This window comes from Polyodon spathula, chromosome 3 (assembly GCF_017654505.1).
Source record: "Polyodon spathula isolate WHYD16114869_AA chromosome 3, ASM1765450v1, whole genome shotgun sequence".
In the NCBI taxonomy this organism is placed as follows: Eukaryota; Metazoa; Chordata; class Actinopteri; order Acipenseriformes; family Polyodontidae; genus Polyodon; species Polyodon spathula.
The window spans coordinates 43,479,849-43,489,469 of record NC_054536.1 but is presented as its reverse complement, the minus strand read 5'-3'; the positions used below and the strand labels follow the sequence as shown (position 1 = coordinate 43,489,469).

Here is a 9,621-nt window from a genome sequence, read left to right as displayed (position 1 = left end):
ATATTAGGGGAGGTCAGTATTGTATTTAGTTTGTTATCCCTTTTTTCACAGGGCATTTGCTCCAGTGAAAAGTTTGCGCTTAGTAAGTTTGTTTAACAGTTTCTACACTTGAACAGTAAATACTAGGTGATATAGCATATGATTGCATTTAGAGATATGCCCAGGAGCCTCAGTATATGCATGTGTGTCTCAAGAATTTACAGAGCTACATAGCCTCCTTGTATGTAGGCCTAACTATTTTACGTAGTGTACAACTGTAAAAGCATTTTCACTAATCTTTTACTGTTGACTCGTGACATTGCAAGGTAGCCAGCGCATTAATTGACCATTGTTGAAAACCAGAAACTAAAACTGATTCAGCTACTTTTGTGTTAGAATTCAACTGTAACAGCCATTACTGTATGATTATGTGATTGAAAGATTAAATTGCATTCTTTGGTGTGATTGCACAAGGCCATGTTCACCAAGGTATTTACCACCGTACCAAGTTGATTAAACTAAAAACAGACTGTTAATGTGATAGAATTAGCATTAATTAGTTGTAAAAACCATAATTTTAACACCACTTTCCCTAACCTTAAACTTGTACCATCCAGTATCCTTTGATAAGTCCAGTCTCAGCTACACTAATACATGATAATAGCAAACATCATGTAGCATTTACTAGCATTATACAGTGGCTTGCAAAAGTATTGACCCCCCTTGGCATTTTTCCTATTTTGTTGCCTTACAACCTGGAATTAAAATGGATTTTTATTTGGATTTCATGTAATGGACATAAACAAAATAGTCCAAATTGGTGAAGTGAAATGAAAAAAATAACTTGTTTAAAAAAATTCTAAAAAATAAATAACAGAAAAGTGGTGCGTGCATATGTATTCACCCCCTTTGCTGTAAGCCTCAAAATAAGATCTGGTGCAACCAGTTACCTACAGAAGTCACATAATTAGTTAAATAAAGTCCACCTGTGTGCAATCTAAGTGTCACATGATCTGTCACATGATCGCAGTATATATACACCTGTTCTGAAAGGCCCCAAAGTCTGCAACACCACTAAGCAAGGGGCACCACCAAGCAAGCGGCACCATGAAGACCAAGGAGCTCTCTAAACAGGTCAGGGACAAAGTTGTGGAGAAGTACAGATCAGGTTTGGGTTATAAAAAAAAAAAACAATACTTTGAACATCCCACGGAGCACCATTAAAGCCATTATGAAAAAATGGAAAGTATATGGCACCACAACAAACCTGGCAAGAGAGGGCCACCCACCAAAACTCACGGACCAGGCAAGGAAGGCATTAATCAGAGAGGCAACAAAGAGACCAAAGATAACCCTGAAGGAGCTGCAAAGCTCCACAGCGGAGATTGGAGTATCTGTCCATAGGACCACTTTAAGCAGTACACTCCACAGAGCTGGGCTTTACGGAAGAGTGGCCAGAAAAAAGCCATTGCTTAAAGAAAAAAATAAGCAAACATGTTTGGTGTTCGCCAAAAGGCATGTGGGAGACTCCCCAAACATATGAAAGAAGGTACTCTGGTCAGATGAGACTAAAATTGAGCTTTTTGGCCATCAAGGAAAACGCTATGTCTGGTGCAAACCCAACACCTCTCATCACCCCGAGAACACCATCCCCACAGTGAAGCATGGTGGTGGCAGCATCATGCTGTGGGGATGTTTTTCATCGGCAAAGACTGGGAAACTGGTCAGAATTGAAGGAATGATGGATGGCACTAAATACAGGGAAATTCTTGAGGGAAACCTGTTTCAGTCTTCCAGAGATTTGAGACTGGGACGGAGGTTCACCTTCCAGCAGGACAATGACCCTAAGCATGCTGCTAAAGCAACACTCGAGTGGTTTAAGGGGAAACATTTAAATGTCTTGGAATGGCCTAGTCAAAACCCAGACCTCAATCCAATTGAGAATCTGTGGTATGACTTAAAGATTGCTGTACACCAGTGGAACCCATCCAACTTGAAAAAGCTGGAGCAGTTTTGCCTTGAAGAATGGGCAAAAATCCCAGTGGCTAGATGTGCCAAGCTTATAGATATGTACCCCAGGAGACTTGCAGCTGTAATTGCTGCAAAAGGTGGCTCTACAAAGTATTGACTTTGGGGGGTGAATACTTATGCACGCTCAAGTTTTCTGTTTTTTTGGCTTATTTTTTGTTTGTTTCACAATAAAAAATATTTTGCATCTTCAAAGTGGTAGGCATGTTGTATAAATGAAATGATACAAACCCCCAAAAAATCCATTTTAATTCCAGGTTGCAAGGCAACAAAATAGGAAAAATGCCAAGGGGGGTTAATTCTTTCGCAAGCCACTGTACATGCCTAAGTTACATAAAAATAAAATAAATAACAAATGTACATATAGGGGGGGGTCCAACTGTTTGCTGGGGGGAAGAATTATTTGCAGAATATTTGTTGACATTCACTGCTGTATTAACAAGTAACTGAATAGCAAGTAACTAACAGCTAAATCCAGGAGCTACAGTACATAATTAAAAACCACTCACTGTACCTTTCATTATCAAACAACCCCTGGAAATAAAACACGTAACACCATCTGTTCCTGCTGCTCTGCTCCTGGCGGTGGAGGTGGTGGGGGCAGAGGAAGCTCCTGCTGCTCTGCTCCTCGCGGTGGAGGTGGCAGAGGCAGAGGCAGCTCCAGCTGCTCTGCTCCTGCCGATGGAGGTAGTGGAGGCATGTAGTCTCCTGCCGACGGAGGTGGGAGCGGCGTGTACAGGGGACTGGTGCGGCTCCCCCTCACTTGCACGGGACTGGTGCAGCCTAACTTGCAGGGGACTGGTGCGGCTCTCCCTCCTGCTCTGGAGACAGCGGTGGGACCTCTCCCTCTGGCGCTAGAGATGGCTCCTTTCCCTCTGGCTCTGTAGGCAAAACCAGCAGGCATTCTTCCTCTTCTGGTGGAGATAGGAGCTGCAAGTCGTCTCCTTTCAGCCCAATGAGGATGCAGGTAGGCGTGGCTCCCACTTGGAATGCAACCTGCTGGGGCAGTCCCATATCGGCAGCCAAAGAGTTGATCACCACGGCTGCTGGGTTCACGAAGGGCACTGGGTAGAAATGTTGTTCCCAGCATTCCCAACGTTTCCCATCTCTGGCCCACAGCAGGTCAACAACCAGTGGGAGGTCCTCCCCTCTCCACTCTGGGTCAGACACCCAGTTAAGGATCTCCTCAGAGGACGGGAAAGGCTCTGTCTCCTCCCTCCTGGACTCTAGTTCCTCCTCCTCCTGCAGTCGTTGCTGCCGCTTTCCTCTCCCGCTTCTCCCCATTTCTTTATTATTATTATTATTATTATTATTATTTTTTTTTTTTTTTTTATTTTTTTATTTTTCTAATCCAAAAACACCCCCCCCCCCCCCCCCCCCCCCCCCCCCCCCCCCCCCCACCACCCACCCCACACACACCCCACACACACACACACACACACACACACACACACACACTGAAACTTGTTAACCGAATGCCTTGTGTTTGTGAGGCTGTTATTAAGGCAAAGGGTGGCTATTTTGAGGAATCCAAGATTTAGAGACAATTTTCAATTTTCTTGAACATTGCTTTGATACGCCTTATGTTTTTTTTTGTATATTGTAACATGTGTTTTCATTTTCAAGTATTTACAGAAACGTATAAAAAAAAGGGTCGTTTACATGTTTGAAAACGTGACATGACATATTATTTATTTGAACAACTGTACATAATATATATATAAATAATTTTATATATATATATATAAATTTTTATAAAGGCTTATGTTGGGAACATAAGCCATCATATTATATATATAGACACAAAATAATTTTATATTCATTTTTACAAATAAAAAATTTATATTTTTGCAAAGGCTTTGTTGGGAACACAAGCCATCATCTTATATATTATAGATTATAAAACGACGACTCGTGTGTCAACTCAATAAGGTGTCTAGAAGGGCTAGCATTCCGATAGTATCCTAATTCTAAGTGGGTATTCGGTATCACGTTTTCTGAATACTTGTATCCAGAATACGGGCGGATTCATTCGGAATTCCCTGTTTACATGACATGGAATAGCTATTCAAATTTCCCACTATTCCATATACAACTGGAATCCTGATAGAACAGGACAACTGGAACATGTACCCGAATAGCAATATGGGTGTAGTCAATTGTACCTACCACATGCGGCAGGTGCGTGACCTCATAAAAACCCTGCATTATTGTTATCCATGCATTATTATATTTTTATTTGCATATATATTTTTATTGGACCGATTTTGTGACTACTGAATTTTCATTAAACAATACGTGCTTGTATTCAATTGATATTGTCAGTGTTTTGCCGTTTCACAAAAAAAAAAAAAAAAAAAACTGCTCTGGTCTGCGTCTCGATCCTACGTGACCATTCAGGGCCAAGACTGGTTGGTGCACAGTGTTTCTGCCGACCTTACCCCCTGTATCTGGTTTTCTTTGGGCATTAAGGAAATAAACAGAGAGAGAGAGGTGGAGTTTGGTGGAGTTGAGCGAATGGTTTCGCTCAGCATTTAATGAATGAACAGACAGTATAAAAGGTTTGTAACAAAACAAAAATACAGGACACGGACAAACAAAACGGACTACACAGACAAAACACGGTGAGCAGATACTTATCTACTACTATTATTATTATTATTATTATTATTATTATTATTATTATTATTATTATTATTATTATTATTATTATTATTATTATTATTATTATTATCCTTATCATTACCATCTCCAATCCCATTCTCCACTCACCGATCACACAACTCTGAGTGAAAACGTGCAACATTTATGCAGCTGTACCGAGACTCGATTGCTGATAAATCATTCAATTGGCATCGCGGTACAACTGCACGTGAATTAATAAAGTGCAATTTCCCATGCTCACATAGTATTACTTTTTACTTGCATGTGAAGTGCTGTGCAATCCTCTTGCCTAAATACAAATGTACATTTTAAACACTCGTGTTACACAGACCCGTTTATATCCCGTGTACCAATGACTATACACTAACATTAAACCACAACATATAACACAAAATACACACAGGGGCGGGCACTTTGACACATATACCCCCCCTTGTGCAAAGCACACATGGCCTCAATGGCCACCTCCCCCCTTAAAATCCCAAAAGTCTTGCTTAAAGTCCTGGGTCAAGAACAGGGACTTTAAGGGGTTGATGGGTGGCAATGTTGCCAGTAGCCAGGCTGCTACTGGCCATGCTGTCAGCAGACGTGCTGACAGTGGGGCGAATCTCTCCTCCCACTGTACCACTGGCAGTGGAAATGCTGCCAATGGTGCGGCTGTCAGCAGACGTGCTGACAGCTACCAGACTGACTCCTTCAGCCGGGGCAAGTCCAGCAAAGGAAAAGCTGCTGGGGTTGGTGGTCTCCAGACCTCCCCCAAGATCTCCGACAGCGAAACTGTTGTGGGGGAAGGTGGTCTCCTGACCTCTCCCCCCTTTATAGCCAGCAGCTCCCTCTTTTCGGACTCCAGCCCCCATAACTCTTGCAGCAAAATTGCTGCGGGGAAAGGTTGTCTCCTGACCTCTCCCCCCTTTTTCATAGCCAGCAGCTCCTTCTGGTGGGGCTCCGGCCACACTGACCCCTGCGGCCAAGCAGAGCTGACTGCAACCCCTGGCGAAGCAGTTCCAGCGACCCCAGGCGATGGGAAGCGGCTGGCAACACCAAAACGTTTGGGGACCGCTTCGTCAAGGTCGCTGGGGTCCGCATACCCTTTAGCCGACCGTTGTGGTTTGTTGGTTTGCACGTTTCTCGGACAGGCAACCCCAAGCGATGCAGAGCAACAGGCAACCCCAGGCGATGCGGAGCAACAGGCAACCCAAGGCGAAGCGAGGCAGGCATCCTTGGGCAAAGCGAGTCAGGCATCCTTGGGCAAAGCGAGTCAGGCATTCTTGGACGAAGCAAGGCTAGCATCCTTGGGCGAAGCGAGGCAGGCATCCTTGGGCGAAGCGAGGCAGGCATCCTTGGGTGAAGCGAGGCAGGCATCCTTGGGCGAAGCGAGGCAGGCATCCTTGGGTGAAGCGAGACAGGCATCCTTGGGCGAAGCGAGGCAGGGAGTCAGGACAAGCTGGGGTGCAGGTGTTGGCCCTCTTCTCGGCCATTGTGGCCAGGCGGTTCTTCCCCGTGCTTTCCTCAGCAGCCTATTTACATTGCACTCTCTTAGCCATCTCTCTCTAAAGCTTACAGCCGGAATCTCACAACAGTCCTTAAAAGCGGTGCGGCCAAGAAAATTAAGGGTGGGCCCCTGTCGGATGCCCAAACGCACACTTAGAAAAGTACACCTCCACACACACGCTTGAATACTGTTGCTCTCATTTGCTTATCTGTATAACTGGCAACGGACAATCTAATCGGCCCAAGTGTTGCTTTTATGATGTGCAGTCTGACTGAATCAGCCCAACTGCGCACACTGTCTTTACCTCTATTATTCTCTTATTAAAAATAATGGATTGCTTTCAAAACTACACTACCCAGAAGCCCAGTTATAATACTTATATTTTACGTTTTTATATCTTTATTTGGCCATTGGACAATGAGAAATCAGGTGGTTTTGTGGGTGTTTCAGTTGATGTTGAGATGCTGGTCTGTCTCTTCTGTAGCGCTACCTGCTTGTGTGCTGTGTGTGAGGAGTAATTTGAAAAAGCACCTAGCTGTTTTGTGAGAGTTTTATAGTGTGGAATAATTTTGTCGTTGTCTATACAGAAAAGTCAGAAGTACCTGAAAAAAAAAAAAATTAGTCAAACTTGTGATTTAAAAAAATAAATCATAAAAAAGAAAATGTATGTATGTATGTATGTATGTATTAATTTATTTAGTTGTTATTACAAATCCATTACCTCTTCACCCCTCAACACATGGAAACGACACGGTGGTTGGGGTGAAATCTTACTTTTGTTTTATAATTTATTATTAATGCCTTAATAGTACTATTAGCCCCTTCAACATTTTTTTTTTTTTTTAATTTGTCAACAAAAAAGTCAAGAGGAATGTTATTTGTAGTAGTACTGTTGTTCGATAACACCATTTTATTATTATTTGTTCTATTTTGTATTCCACAAATTAAAAATGCATTTGTACATTTTTGCTTAAGATCTCCTGTTTTATTTTTTGCTTGCCAATCATATTTAATATCAAATCTTATTTTTAATTCAATAGAGCTTTCTGATATAATATTGGCATGACTGTGTTTCTCCTCCTCGCTTATTAATGACAATGTGTAAATTGCAGGGAGTCTGACATCAAGACAAAGACAGTTTGAATACCTAATCCTCTCGTGGTCATGACAATGTGTGCATTGCAGGGAGTCTGACATCAAGTCAGACAGTTTGAATACCTTCACCCCCCAGGGGACCTATTTTTTAAATAGTCCTGGCAGCGGGGTTGGAGTCTAAAGTCTGTCTGAAATGTGAGGAAAACCAATTTCTTTTCAATGTTCTTGTATTTTTCATCAATAAATCCTTCACTGTTTACATTAATGGTATTCCTAAGCAATCTGCTGGATTCTTAGTACCTCGATAGTGGACATTAACTCTAGCCAAATATTTGCATCTCCTGTTATGTTTTCAACTACAGTTTTTGAAAGTTTATCAACTGTTATTTTAGCGTTAATATGATCTTAAAAGTCTACTTTCACACATCAGCATTGCACTGTACAGTAATTTAGCACTAGCATTTAGTAATTTATCTTTTTAGCCAGGTCTGCCCCTAGTTAGTCACGTAACCCTTCAACCACGTAGGTTGCTGTCTGACCCTTTGATGTCGATGAAAGATCTAAGGCGGTCCAAGGTTTGCAGGTGGAACGGCAGGCCTCTGGTCAGGTCCAATTGGGGCTGCCAGGAAAGAAGAGGTGCGCTCCCTCCTGCCTGCACTTCTGTGGGTGTAGAAACCATCTCCCAGCTGGTTGGCATACTGGTAGGTGGCAGGTCCCAATTTCCTGATGATCTCTAAAGAGCTGACCAGCGGGGCTGTAGCTTGCTGAGATGCTGAGGAAGCCACCTTTCTTTCAGGGCCGTGGTTTAGTTCTTCTGGACTGGTCAAACCTCAGCTTCATACACTGCCAGGTAGTTTGTAAAGCCACCTTTCTTTCAGGGTCGTGGTTTAGTTCTTCTGGACTGGTCAAACCTCAGCTTCATACACTGGCAGGTAGTTTGTAAAGTCAGTGACATTAACTGGGGGCCATTGTCTGTAGTGATGACATCTGGTAGGCCCCAACATGTAAAAAATGAATCTAGCCCCAAGGCAGAGCACAACTCAAATTTTTTGTTTTTTTTTTTTTTTTTGGGGGGGGGGGGGGGGGGGGGGGGGGGGGCAATTGCATGGGGTAGCTGTACCGCGTACTCAATGGTATTTCACAGAAAGGAATGCCCTAAGTTGACAGTCATGAACTAAAGTGTTGGACGTCACGACCGCGATTATTAATAGTACGCGACCACGTTCTGACTGGCTCCTAGTTTATGTTATAAATTTTATTTATTTATGTCTTATTTTTTATATATTATTATTATATTATTATTATTTAATAATAATAATAATAATAATAATAATAATAATATCGCAGAGCGCAGCTGCTGAAGAAAACACTATAGTTTTTTATTTTTCAGAACTAACATTATTTAAGACAACTGAACAAATCAGCAGTCAAGCAATTATCAATGTATCCCAACATTTTAATAAACCACTTATATAACAAGATTTATTAATTTAATTAATTAACTTGATGGTACTACTGTTATCAGATTACTTGATATCTGTACTTTAATTGGTCACAAAAGCAATTAACCATTGCTGTCAATTGAATTTTAAAATGAATGTTATCAGCTACAAAAATGTGAACATGCCTCTGCTAATATTACTACCAGAAACCATGGTATAAAAAGAAAAAAAAGACACATCTGTGTCTCTAAACTTAACCCATACAAATGCATGCAATGCTATAATAAGTGAAAACAGCATTCTATGAACATGTTTAACAAATTAATATAAACCAAAAACATGTAACTGTATAAACAATTACATTCTCTTAATAAAGAAATACTTTACTTTAATGTAGATGCAATCGTCCCTCCTTTCAGTTTGCATAAACATCGACAGTGTTCTCTGGGCTCATCTTTGCAGTCAAATCAACTTCAATGTGAAGAAGAGCCAGTGAAGAAAGTATTTCGTCTAATGCAGATAGTTTCTGATACATCTCATCGCCGAAAAGCTTCTTTCAGACGTGACTGTCCCGACAGCAAAATTAGAGCCAATTGAATGAGTAGTTCAGGTAAAGGATTTCAGATACTTCTTCTCAAAGCTTTTGAAACGTAAGAGATTTGGTACTCGTCAAGATTTCCATTTCTGCAGTTCCCAGATGTGGATTAATGTTGAGTGAGCCTGCATACTGCTACAAGAGCGTCTCAGTGCCTTTTTTGTCGCACTGAATCACAGGCTCCTGAAATTGCCATTGATTCTTTTGAGAACTGCCTTTCTAATTCTCAAATTATGGCATCCCACACAGGCAGATATAGCTGATGATGCCAACTGTTTTTTTCAGCTGCCTCTTCTACACCCTCTGTTTGATCCAAAGTTATTGAA

General features: G+C 41.7%; 1 protein-coding gene across 4 annotated transcripts in view; it reads left to right on the top strand.

The window, feature by feature from the left end:
* LOC121313113 (phosphatase and actin regulator 1-like) overlaps nt 1-9,621 on the top strand; it is a 330,299-nt gene that overhangs the window by 219,952 nt on the left and 100,726 nt on the right. The gene's annotated exons all lie outside the window — the stretch shown is intronic.